Source organism: Manis pentadactyla, unplaced genomic scaffold (assembly GCF_030020395.1).
Source record: "Manis pentadactyla isolate mManPen7 unplaced genomic scaffold, mManPen7.hap1 scaffold_226, whole genome shotgun sequence".
NCBI classification, from domain to species: Eukaryota; Metazoa; Chordata; class Mammalia; order Pholidota; family Manidae; genus Manis; species Manis pentadactyla.
The window spans coordinates 1,880-15,096 of record NW_026644648.1 but is presented as its reverse complement, the minus strand read 5'-3'; the positions used below and the strand labels follow the sequence as shown (position 1 = coordinate 15,096).

The window sequence follows — 13,217 nt, the reverse complement described above, 5'->3', positions numbered from 1 at the left end:
GCTTCTCCTAAAACCGCATATAATACGAAAACATAATTAATACAACTGATCCTGACAAAGCAACAGGAAAGGACTGCGCCAGCATGCACACACCTGGAGAAAACAGCAGACATCACAGAACAGGGTGACGTACCAAAGCTGAGGCCCGGCGGGACCCGAGCCCCTCCCCAACCCCAGCTCACGGCCGGAGGAAGAGAAACGGAGCAGGGAGGGAGTGGAAGGCCTGGGACTGCTGAATTCCTAGCTGCGGAGATCTGCGCTGGGAGCACAAACCTACATTTCATGGTGCTTTCATGAGACTCTCGTAACTAGGGAATTGGAAAACTAAGACAGGCAGAATTCCTGGAGAGACTGAGATTCCAGCCGCTTGTGGAAAGCAGGGATCCATATCTAGCTGCTCTGGGACCAAAGAAAGGTGGGCAGTCTGAGAGACTTCCTAACAAGGAAGCCCTAAGAGGAAGGCTGCTAAAGGGGCAAGGATTGCACAGAGCTTACTGCTCAGGAGAAAGGACAGGTAGACAAAATTGTCCAGGTGCACTCTGGCCAGAAGGCTGGGAGCTTTCACAATTTCCACGTACTCCAGCTCCCTGGCTGGCTACACAGCTCCAAGGACGCCCTCTGTGATAGGCAGCCTACTGAGCCTTTCTCCCGGCCAGCCCCATCTGGGTCGCAAACCGGCAAACCCTACCCTGGCGTTAGGCCAGCCAGAGGGAAGCTCTATCTACAGCAACTACAAATGCAAAGCATAGAGACTTACACCTGGGTGGTCGGCCCACTGGTTCAGGCAGTGGGGACAGGCACAGCAGCCATGAAGAAGGAAACAGCTCTTTCCTCCCTCCAGGCACTAATACCGCTCCCCTGCAACCACTGACATTGCTTCAGGGGCTGAGCAGCTCCAGAGAGTAGAGCTTCTGGACACTAGAGGGCGCCATATACAAATAAGAAACGCCAAAGGAACCTGGTTCAGAGTAAAATTAATATAACCCCTGAGAAAGAGAACACAGACCTCATAAATCTTCCTGAAAGGGAGTTCAAAATAAAAAACGTTAACATGCTAATGGAGGTACGGAAAGATATTCAAGAACTCAGGAATTAATTCTGGTCGGATATCCAATCTTTGAAGAGCACAATGAAAGGTATTAAAAGCAGATTGGATACGGTGGAGGAGACAATAAATGAAAAAGAAACTAGAGAAGAGAATACAAAAAATCTGAGGCACAGAGAGAAAAAAGAATCTCTAAGAATGAAAGAACATTGAGAGAACTGTGTGACCAAAACAAATGGACCAATATTTGCATGATAGGGGTACCAAAAGAAGAAGAGAGAAAGGGATAGAAAGTGTCTTTGAGGAGGTAGTTGCTGAAAACTTCCCCAATCTGGGGAAGGAGATAGTCTCTCAGGACATGGGGATCCACAGATCTCCCAACACAAGGGACCCAAGGAAGACAACACAAAGACACATAGTAATTAAAATGGCAAACATCAAGGATAAGGACAGACTATTAAAAGCAGCCAGAGAGAGAAATAAGATCACATACAAAGGAAAGCCCAACAGGCTAACATCAGACTTCTCAGCAGAAACCTTACAGGCAAGAAAGGAGTGGCATGATGCATTTAATGCAATGAAGCAGAAGGGTCTGGAACCAAGATTACTTTATCCAGCAAGATTATCATTTAAATTTGAAGGCGGGATTAAACAATTTCCAGATAAGCATCATCTGTGGTTCAGACCACAAAGGTATGAAACTTGTTGGAGAGAATTTACCTCCAACAATCTCTACAGTCTATTTTGGAGGGCCTGCTATAGATGGAAGTGTTCCTAAGGTTTAATAGCTGTCACCAGATTAAGAGCAAAATGTAACAGTGATGGTTAATTTTATGTGTCAAGTTGGCCAGGCCACAGTACCCAGGTATTTGATTAAAAGTTATTCTAGATATTTCTGTGAAGGTATTTTTTAGATGGGATTAACATTTTAAATCAGTAGATTGTGAGTAAAGCAGATCACCCTCCATATTTTGGGTGGGCTTCACCCAAGCAGTTGAAGGTCTCGATAGAAAAAGCCCGAGATCCCTCAGAGGAGAAGAAACCCTGCCATCGGACTGCTCTTGGACTCAAACTACAACTCCTCCCTAGGCTCCAGCCTGCCAGCCTAACCTGCAGATTTTGATTTGTCAAGCTTCAACAATCACATGAGCCAATTCCTTAAAATAAGTATCTCTAGATAGAGAGAAGTAGGGAGGGAGGGAGGCAGGTACATACATGTATACAGCAGTTCCATGCTTTTCCAGAGGGATCATTCCAAGATTCCCACTGGATGCCTAAAACAGCAGAGAATGGAACACTATCCAAGCCATATTTTTTTCCTAGACATATATGGCTATGACAAAGTTTAATTTATAAATCAGGCACGGTAAAAAAATCACTAATTTTAGTAATAAAATAGCAAAGTTATAACAATGTAGTGTAATAAAATTTGACTGTGGTCTCTCCTTTTCTCAAAACATCTTATTGTACTGTACTCACTGTTCTGATGATAATGTGAGATAATAAGATGCCTATGTGATGAAATGAAGTGACATAGGCACTATGACGTAGTGTTAGGCTACTACTGACCTGAAAAAACGTCAAGAAGACGATCATCTTCTTCGGGACTGTCAATGACTGTGGGTAACTGAAACCATGTATAAGGGGACGTACTGCACCTGTGCAGACATACACACATATCCTACTGGATCTGTTTCCCTGAGAACCTGACTAACACAGCAGGTGACAAGACCTGGATCTCAGGTATAAAACATTCATACCCCATGAGCTCAAGCAATGCTTTGGGACACTGCCCTAACAAACACTTCAGGAGTAGGAAAAAAACTTGTGCATGAAACGACTCATTTCCAAATGGCTGAAAATAAAAAAGCAAAAATCAAAACAAAAAAGCCAACAATTTAAACACTCAACAACGGGGGAACCTTTAGGAAATCATGACATACTGAACTGACTGAATGTCAACTAATCGATATTCACAATTATGTAAAATCATGGAAAATATTTGACAGTATAAGCTTTGGAGCACAACATAATTTACCCTTAATCCCAGCTTTTGGAATTGCTCTAACCAATCTGAGCTCTCTACAGAATCCTGTCCTTTCATCCATCAAGTGGAAGTGACTCCCACTAACCTCCCAGGGCAGCTCTAATAATTACGATAAAGTTAGCAAGTAGCTTGCCACGCCTGGCATATCACGGATGATCAATAATGTAGGTATCCATGTGAATGAGGACATAAGTAAAAATGAAAAACAAAAGCAGGCATAGTCTCATGAGAAGGAAAAAAAATCATACTAAAACATGAAGATGAAAAGCTGAGGGCTGGAGACATGCTGTCCCCCTTGACGAGACCAGGGGGTCTCAGCATCTTCACTTCACACTCTGGAAGTCGGCCATGATTAGGGTGGCACTGTTCACTGTAAAGCCTATATGAAGAGGTAACTAGCTTATCTGGCATGAAGATAAAACCAAGCACAGGAAATCTCACAAGAGCAGCATAACAGCAGCTGACCTGTGTCACCTTCCTCAACATACCAGGCCCAGTGCCAAAGGCCCCAGACACAGGAAGTAGCCCGTCAACTTGACAACTCCACAAAGCAGGTGCTGTTTCCCTCCCAGGTCTCTGATGAGGCCTGAAGCTCAGCAGGTGGAGTAACTTAGCCCACTTTGGCCAGCCTAAGCCACGTAGCAAGTAAATGAGAACCCAGCTTGTCTTGATTCCAAGATCCAAGCTCTTAACTATCCTTTCCTGCTTTGTGCCTTCCTGTGCATCCAGCCCCTCCCGCAGGTATAAACCTACTGCATGCCCAGTGCTAAAGCAGCAGGCACAGTGAATGAGCGCGGTTCACACCCTTATAGATAAACAGAGAAGTTACCAGCCCACAACTATTCTCTAGTATAACCCTGCCTTTCTCCTGAGCTCCCCTGGGTAGTGGAAAGTTAGAGATGTGAGGAAAACCCAAACAACGGAAACAAACGATGTATGTATAAAGCAAGAATTTCAAGGCATGCTTCTTGACACCAACTTTGGGGGAAGTGCCTTCAAATACACTACCCTTCCCCAGATCAGGAGAAGAGCAAGTGCACACTCCTTCCTCCTAAATGGAGATCTGAAAAATGAATGGTGCCCTAAGCACAAAAAAACTTGCGGCCTTATTTCACCCAATAGTGCAGAAAGAGAGAGCAATGAGTTAATGAATGTACCACCCCCTCTGCTAAAAGTGCCAGTGCAACGTACTCCTCAGGGGACTCCGAGTGGCCCGCACACTTCCTGCCCGACATGTGCCTGTACACATCGTCCTCGTTTTCGTCCACGTCCTCGTCATCGACGCTTTTCACATCGAGCTTCTGGTACCCAAACTCCCCGTTCAGAGACACAGAATCAATTTTCCATGAGTTGCTGCTCTGACTTCCGTTGGAATTTGGCCCAAAGGGGCTTTCAAAGGCTGACATGACATTGACCGAGGAGCGGTCAGAGTTCTCCTCCGAGCTCTCCCCTGCCCCAGGAATCTTTGAAAACCTCCCCAGAGTTCTGCTCATCTTCCTCGTCATCAGATGAGATGTTGGTCACCTTCTTTTTCTTCGTCCGCTCCTTTTTACATCTGGCATCTGGCAAAAGAAAGGATAAGACATAAGAAAAAGTAGGCAAGATAAAGACAGGATCAAACCATTTTTGTCTCTAGATTGTGGAAAGTCCTCTGTTATTCTACTGAAAAAATTAATTTAAGGTAAATTCATATTTTTTTGTAATCTTTGAGGTGGAACAAAATGGATGTTCTGATTTACACAAATACGATTTAAATAAAATACATTAAAATTGTTCCTTCTAAGCAATACTTCTAAAACTTTGATTCAAAGGATGCTACCATTACAGAAATGATTTTCATTGTTCACTTTGAAAATACTCTCATGGCTGGCAGATGAGACCAAGAAAACCAGTTTGAGGGTGGAAATCAATTGTTCAATGGCTACAATTCCTCCTATTTCTACCCAATGCCCCTGACAATGGGACCTTCCTGCTCCTCCCTCACAGATGCTGTCTATTTCTCTACCCCCTTGAATGTGAGCTGGCTTAGTGTTCTGCTTTTACCAACAGAACGTGGCAGACATAATGCAGCGTGACAGTTCTACAGCCTAGGCATCGAGACGTGTTGTGCCCTCTTGGAATGCTACCCTGCAACTACCATGGAAGGAAGCTAGCCTAGTTTATTGAGGATGAGAGGCCATATACAGCCACCCCAGCCAACAGTGAACACTAATTCCAGAGACTTGAGTGGGGCCATCACAGACCTTCCAGCTTGGCCACCAGCTCAATGCAGCCCCAGAAGGGAGCCAAGTGAAACCAACAGAAGAACCATCCTGCCAACTCATTAAAAAATATTGAATTGCAGTTGTTTTAAGCCACTACCTTCTGGAGCTCTTTGTTACACAGCAAAGGCTAACTAAAACTGAAATCAAGATTGCTGTGGTAACCAGAACTTAGATGAGCCAGTTTATTCACCCATGTTAATCATCAAATATGGGTGTGAGATACTGTGAGCTGATTCAAAAGACTCCATTCCATCTAAACCAAGGTGTGATGTGGTGATGCTCCCCAAGTATCACACCCTGAGGCAATGTTCCCAAACAAAGCAGAGTCCCCAGAATGGATGGAAAGAACACATCTTTGGGTATACAAGTTTCAGGGTTTCTGCCATGCAAAGTCCACAACAGTCCTCAGTCTTAGGTCGTTCTCATGGGGTCTCTGCTGGAGAAGAAGGCAAGACAGATAAAGCCAGTATATACCAAACACTGCATGAGATTCTGCATTTTCACCATCAATAATTCCAGAGAGATGACCATGATTACTGCCTTGCTCAAGGGACTTGAGAATACTAGGACTAAGAACTTAACCCCAAATTTCCAATTTTGCTGCAAGAACATTCTGGGTGTCCCCGAAGGCTCATGGGTATTATAAACTTCTCTCAAAATTAATCTTAGTGGAATCAACTTTCTCTTGCCTCCTGGTGGCCTAGAGTCAAAGCTGCTCAACTGCTCCCTTCCCTGTAGCCTCCATTGAAATGTCATCCCTTAACAGCATGCATTTCCCATAGCTCCCTACGCTTGGCTTCCATCCCATTTGCCAGAAGGATAACAAATTATTTGTATAATTTGTCATTAAATGTCTACCCCCACCCATCCCAAAGGAAACTGTAGGCTAAATGCTAGTAATTGTCTTACTCAGCATGCAATAAATGAACAACAGAAGAATGGATGGGAATAAATGAAGAGCAGCCTCACCTGGCTTCATGTGACTACCCCACCCCGACCTTTACTTTGTTCATTTGAGCTGTTTGCTCTCCTACCTTATCATCACCACATTTCTGGAAGGCTCTCAGGTCCCTTCCAAACAAATTAAAGGCAAGACGAATAAACACAAACATGACCTGGACAGACAGGTGCATCAGATTTCATTCCCCTCGGCACTTTCAGATGCGAGTCGTGCCCACCTCGCCCCAGTCTGTCATCTTTTCACCCAACCCCCTCTGCTCTGCCTCACACACCCCTTCTCACTTACCGGCAGTCACATGCTTGGACACAACAGGCAGAGGGTCGGTCTCCTGCTCAGGTCTGATGAGGCTAGAGACTGCAGAGGAGGCCGTGATCTCCCTAAAAAGGCTGCTCACTCCTTGCGTGGATTCCTTCAGCAAGGAGGTCACATTCTGCGTTGACTCTTTCAGGAGGTCTGAGACAGTAGGAGCAAACTTACTCTGACCATTTAAGTCCTTGTTGTCAATGTTAATCGCAAAGAGTATAGAGTTCAAACCTGCCAGGAAAAGAGGAAAGTCTGGAGTGTCTGCTGTTGAAAACCCAATTGTGACCCCAACACGATAAACAAGCTGCAGTTGGTACAGTACACGCTGATCTTAAATGTTAATAAAGACCTCCTGCAAAATCGGGGTCAGAAGACACCAGCCACCACAGATGTTGAATCTTTCCAAATTCTCTCCCTTTCTGTCAGGAAGACAAATGCAAATAAGTCAACCAAGGGGAGGATAAGTCGTAAGTTTGGGAGTCAGACTGCCTGGGGTGAATCACAGCACTGCCACTTACTAGCTATGAGGCCTTGGTCAAGCCATTCATAACCTCCCTGAGCTTTCGTTTCCTTACCTGTGAAATGGAGACAACGATATCTCTTTCACAGGGTAACTATTAAGGATCATCACCCACAAAAAACACTCGGCTCAGAGGCAATCAAAAACTGTGTGCCAATATCATTATTACTATCATTATTATTACTTTACATAAAAACTTGAACTGGTATCCCATAGCCCACAGAAGGAATCATGGTCACCCCCTGACTTTTCCTCTTCAGTGGACAAAACTAACATAACTTTCAATGTTTGGGACTTGGCAAAAACTTTCAGGAGAACAAAAAAAGAGGAGGCAACAAAGGATTTGGAAAAAAGAAGCAGGTTACCCACTTGTGTCGGGTTCATCCTTTGATAAGGCAATTTAACAATTCACCAGCTGACATCAGTCCAGGGTCTCCACATTGGCAAATTACGTACATGACTCCATATCACACGGCCCCATTACAGGGACTGCTATGCTACCGGATCCCCACCTTCCCCGTGCACAGGAGGAAAGTAAAGGTAACAAAGGTGATGGGTCTGCACCAGCCAGTAAGGGATAGAGCCAGGCTTCAAAGGCAGGTCTCCCACCTCCAATTCCCCAGATCTTTATATTACACTTGCAAAGCCACAGCCCAAACCCCCTCGATCCCATGCTCTCCCTGCCAGACTATCAATTCTAGAGAAATGGACTCAATGCTCAGTACGCTAAAGGAAGGACAGTGGCAAGTGACTCATGAAGTTGGTCAGGGATGGGGAAAACCACAGCATCCCTTGGAGTTATAAATTCACTCCCAGGCAGCCTCTGCTCACCAAGCCTCACAGGGCCCATCACCCCTTGCCTTGGCCAGGCTTACCAGCTGCCATGGTAGGAAGCATGCTAGATCTTTCTTCATCCATCACAAAAGACCAGTCTTCCTAAAAAGTGCTGCAAATTGAAAGAGAAAGGGAAAAAGCTCTGAATAGTGGTTCTCTGCATCCATTAGCCAGACAATCCCATTAGATGGCTCCCTGGAAAATGCATGCCTGGTCATCCCAGAGTGGGTATATGAGGTGGCTGCTGGACTGAAGCTTCCTTTATAAACAAAGGGTTGAACACATATCCTACGACTTCCTCACTGGTCCCCTGAGATCTCTAGGGTCCCCCGAGCTTCAGAGTGCTGAAATAGGCATGAGATGTAAACATGATAGTTCTGAAGCAGCAAAGGAGAAGGGGACAAACAGAGGGGTGACTTGCACTCAAGCAGTGTCTCCATGAGATGGAAAGACCCCTCACTGGGCTAACACAAGGAGAGACAATTTCAGAACGAAATTAGAGTTCCATGGCTCCATCAGCCAGGGCACCAGTATGTAACATCTGCTTGGGCTGCAGACCCAAAAGTCCAAGTCATCCCTCACAAGGCCTGTGAAGCTAAAAAGAACCCCACAAATCCAAATGGCAGTGTGTATGTGTGAGGTGGGTGGGGGTGCTCAGAGAGGCCTACAGGGTCTGTCCAAGGTCATCTGGCAATAAATGGTACAGCCGGGGCTCAAAGCAGGTCTCCCAGTGCAATTCCCCAGCTCTCTTTCCAACCCCCTGCTAAGTAATATCAAGCAAATACCCTCAACCCCTGACTTCCTTCCCTGCCAGGCCCGAGAACTCTAAGTTAATGGAGTGAAAGCTCAGTTTCACTAAAGCACCGTCAGGGATGAGTGACCTGCAACTCAGCAGCAACTGGACACGTTAGCTGCTCTGGTGACTGAATACAACTAACAAAAAGAGAACAGAGATGCGTCACTTTCAATAGTCACCCAGCAGAATATCAGTGGAAGCCCAAACTACACTTTGCAACCATACCTCTGATTTCCAAAATTGTAATTCTTTAAAAATCTGAGCCAGTTTTCATGCATGTCAATTAATCTGGTTTTCCCACACTGAGTTGGGTAAGTGGCTAGTGATTCAGGTAAGATTAAGTGTGATCCTTAACAGCTGGATTCACTTCAATTGTTCATAGTTAAAGGCTGCCTTGAGAGTGAGTGTACAACTTTGAACTACTTGCAAATGATCTGCTGGGAAGAGCTTCAAGAAAATTTATTGTTAAGAAACGTGAGAATGTTCTCCATAACTAAAGCTGGTTAATGCTTACACACAGACATTCACAGCCTCCCGCCTCAGACCCCAAGCAGCACACAAGTACAGCCAGTGCCAGTCATCCTGGCCCCCATCCGTCCCATTTCAGACCCACAATCTGGGCACACAACTGGACGAGGAGCCACAGGCAACATCCGCGGGAGAACTTCGAGGGTATTTGTAAGAGCCTTAGTGTGCCCTTCCAGAATGCCTAATGAGTGACTGGTATCATTCCTGGATGACCACAAGCAGCAGAAGAAACACAAGAGGAAACTTGAGCAGGAAACACACAGCAACATATGACATCACAGGAATGCACCATGGCACTAATGAAGCACCAGATTACTTAATTATATGAAATTTCAAAGTTGAGGATCTGGGCACTGCTGATGCGGAAGTTACTCAAGGGACCAGGACAGGGTCGAGTACTGTCCCTCTGGTGACACAAAATGACATGTCTTGTCCACCATTCTCAGAAGGAAAATAACAGAGACAGAGACAAAGACAGAGATATCATAAACATCATGAATACAGGAAAAAAGAGAATAGTCAGGCATTTCTGACGGGAATGTGGCCGGCCGCACTATGGTTGATGCATATTCAGTGCTTCAGCCACATCGCTGGGGGCAGCCATACTCCCCAAAGCTGAGCGTGCCTTTGGCCATGTGACTTGCTGCCAATTAAATGTGAGTGAAAGTGAAGTAACCCTGCAGGCAAAAGCTTAAAAAGTCAGCGCTTTGTTCAACCACATTCCCTATTCCTGCCTTGGCAATTGTGAAAGCATTTACAGAAACTGAGCCTCCAGTCAGCCTGGGTCCCTGAGATGAGAAACCCCTACACAGCCATGACAGACTTGCAGCAGGGAGAGGAAATGCATGTGGCTATCTCAGCCACTGGGAGTTTCGTGATGTTTGTTATGGCAGCGTGGCCTGCCCTATACTAAGTGACAGAGTGAACTTTTTGTTTATGAGCAAGAAAAAAAGAAAACATAATAGAATTCATTCTTCTGAAATGACAAATGACTTCTCTCCCCAACATAAAACTTCTATATTTTTTTCAGTCAGTTTGGGATGGAGTAACTTCAAAAATCCAGAAGTTGTAAAGAACCCAGCACACATGGAAAGACCAAATATGAAACCGAGTCCTAAATACCCCACATCTAAAGAGAAAGAAGCTCTGAATCTGAAAGAAGCCCAAACTAAAAGCTCACTGTGTCCTAAGACAGCCAACTTCTGCACACCTGTGGCTTTACCAGTAACAGCGTCAAGCATGCTCGCTACACACAGGAGCCATGCTGAACCCTTTACAGGCAGTTCCAGTTACCCTCCCAGCAAATGCCTCATAGCACAGCTGAACGACTGGGGCTCTTGAAGGGGAACCCACTTGCCCCACAGGGAGGGACTAGGATGCAAACCTAGGCAGGCTGACTGCAAGTTGCACGACTCTAACCCCTTGGCTACACGCCCTCCCAGCCCCACATCGGGTACCTGAGCCTGCCGCGGTCGGCCAGGAGCATGTGCAGGTAGCGCTCCAGCGATTGTTTGTTGAGGGCGCAGCACAGCCAGGCCCAGCCACGGCCCACGTCGGAGGTGATGTGGCGCAGGGAGCAGAAGCGCTGCAATTCGTGCTTGTTGAGGACCTCCTTCACGTAGAACCAGAACACCGGCTCTGCGGAGACAGTGGACAGGCTGTGGCTCACCAACAGAGACGGACAACGCACTGGGGTAATGGTCTCTGGGCAGTTTTGAGGATTTTTTTTTTCTTTAGTTTTGAGGATTTTAAGAGTTACTTCCTTAACACAGAAAAGGAAGACACCAGAGAGTATGCCAAACATAACAATGACCCCCCAATCTACCATCTAGGGATGACCACTGTCCCTAGAAAATGAAAATACATTGTCAAGTATTCCTTCCAGTCTTTTCTCCTGTACTTTTCTGTTTTATACAAAACTGACATCTGCAATAGGCTGAATCATGGCCCCCAAATATAATCACATCCTAATCCCTGGAACCTGTCAATGTTAACTTACATGGCAAAAGGGACTTTGTGGAGGTGATTAAATTGAGGGTCTTGAGAAAGGGAGGTTATGCTGGGTAGTCACTGTGGACCCACTGTAATCTCCAGTCTTTAAAAGAGGGAGGCAGAGGGGGATCTGAGGTATAAGAGGACAAGGCAACACGGCCGAGGAGGCCAAGAGGGGGATGATGGGGCCACAGCCAAGGAATCCCAGAAGCCACCAGAAGTCAGAGGAGGCAAGAAGAGATTCTGCTCTAGGGCTTCCAGAAAGAAGCAGCCCTGCCATCATTGTCGTAACTTTAGCCTAGCGTGACTGACTGTGGACTTCTGCCCTCCCTAACTGTGAGAAAATTAGTTCACGTGGCTTTAGGCCTCGAAGCGTGTGGTTTGTTAGACAGTCATCAGAATTTCATATGCCATCATAGTGAGTGTGTGTGTGTGATGTACATATATATATATATATATATACACATACATATATATATAGTTTTGTATCCTGGTTTATTTCTTATCTAGATCATAAACATTTTTCCTGTAATATTCAAAGACCTTTGAAAACATGATTTTTGATGGTTTTCCAGTTAAATATAATTTATTTCTCTACTGCTGGGAACATGATATATTGCCAGTTTTCACTATATACTGCTTTGAACATCTGTATATAACTAATTGTTCTCATTCCTAGCTCCCCAGGAGAGACTGCCATAGATCTGAGAATACGAAGAGATTTAAGGCTTTAGGGAAAGCTAAGTAAGTTTGTCTTTATCCACAGAACAGTCATTCTATCTTCTCACATCCCACCTGTTGATTCACACACATTTCTTAGTCATAATTCTTGTGCATATCTAATTTTGTGATCAATTTTCTTTACTTAACATTGGCTCATCAACACTTTTTCATGCTATTTTTCATGTTATTTTTCATAATAATAACACCAAAAGCAACAGCCACTACTATTTATTGAGCATTAACTACATACCAGCCATTGCACTGAACACTTTACACCTGACCCCAGTTCTCACAACCCCCAAGGCTGTTTCCATCTCAAAGGCAAAGTCCGAGGCCTAGACAAGTGAAGTGACTCGTGCAGTGATGCACAGTCAGCAAGTGGCCCAGCAGAAGAGGCTGGAGACAGCTGACTGCAAACTGCTACCTCACGCTGCCCTCCCACACACAAGGGAAGGAAGGCTCTGCTTCCTTTGAAATTATCATGTTCACAACTGCTTACTACCCCAAGAGAGAATATGCTGAGTCTCTGCGGCCAGATGGGGACTCTAATCCAGGAGCTAAACAGGCTCATAGACCCCTCTGAAAATATGAAAAGATCTTTGGTCTTCCTTCCAGAAGGATACAAATACACACATCTCCACAAACCAAACACCAGCTCAACAAAAGCTCATGCTGATATTTCAGTTCAGTTATATCAGCAGAGACTGCATTCTTCCTAGGAGCCACGATCTGGGCAAGGGTGTGGGCTGCCAAGGAGGGACAAGAAGGACACGTCCCTAACAAGCATCCCATCTAGCAGACAGGATGACAGGTGGGGGAGGTCAGGCAAGGAATGACCCTGGGCAGGTCACTCAACCATGCTAAGCTTCAATTCCTCCTCCTTAAAATAAGCCCCCAAGTAAAGAAACACCTGGGTTTGGAGGTCCATGGAGAACAGGAGGTAAAATACTGAGCACAAGGCCCAGCCCATGACGACCAACCACCATGTGTTTAATAATTACTTTCTTATACGAGAGCATTTGTGTCATTTCCTCTTTTCCCATTTCTGTTAACAGCATCTAAATGTATATGCATATGAGCATACACACCTGCAGGTCAAGCCAACCTCTAGGATCATTTCAAATAAACATCTCAAGAGGGACTGGAAACAGCACCAACAGGGCAGTTCACACAGGACTGCCATCTCTGTCAGTCCCCAAATGAC

The 13,217-nt window shown here is 45.3% G+C and overlaps 1 pseudogene; it reads right to left on the bottom strand.

The window, feature by feature from the left end:
* Positions 1–11,986, bottom strand: part of LOC130682327 (putative protein SNX29P2) — a 73,797-nt pseudogene extending 61,811 nt beyond the window's left edge.
* Between the last annotated feature and the right edge of the window lie 1,231 nt (positions 11,987–13,217).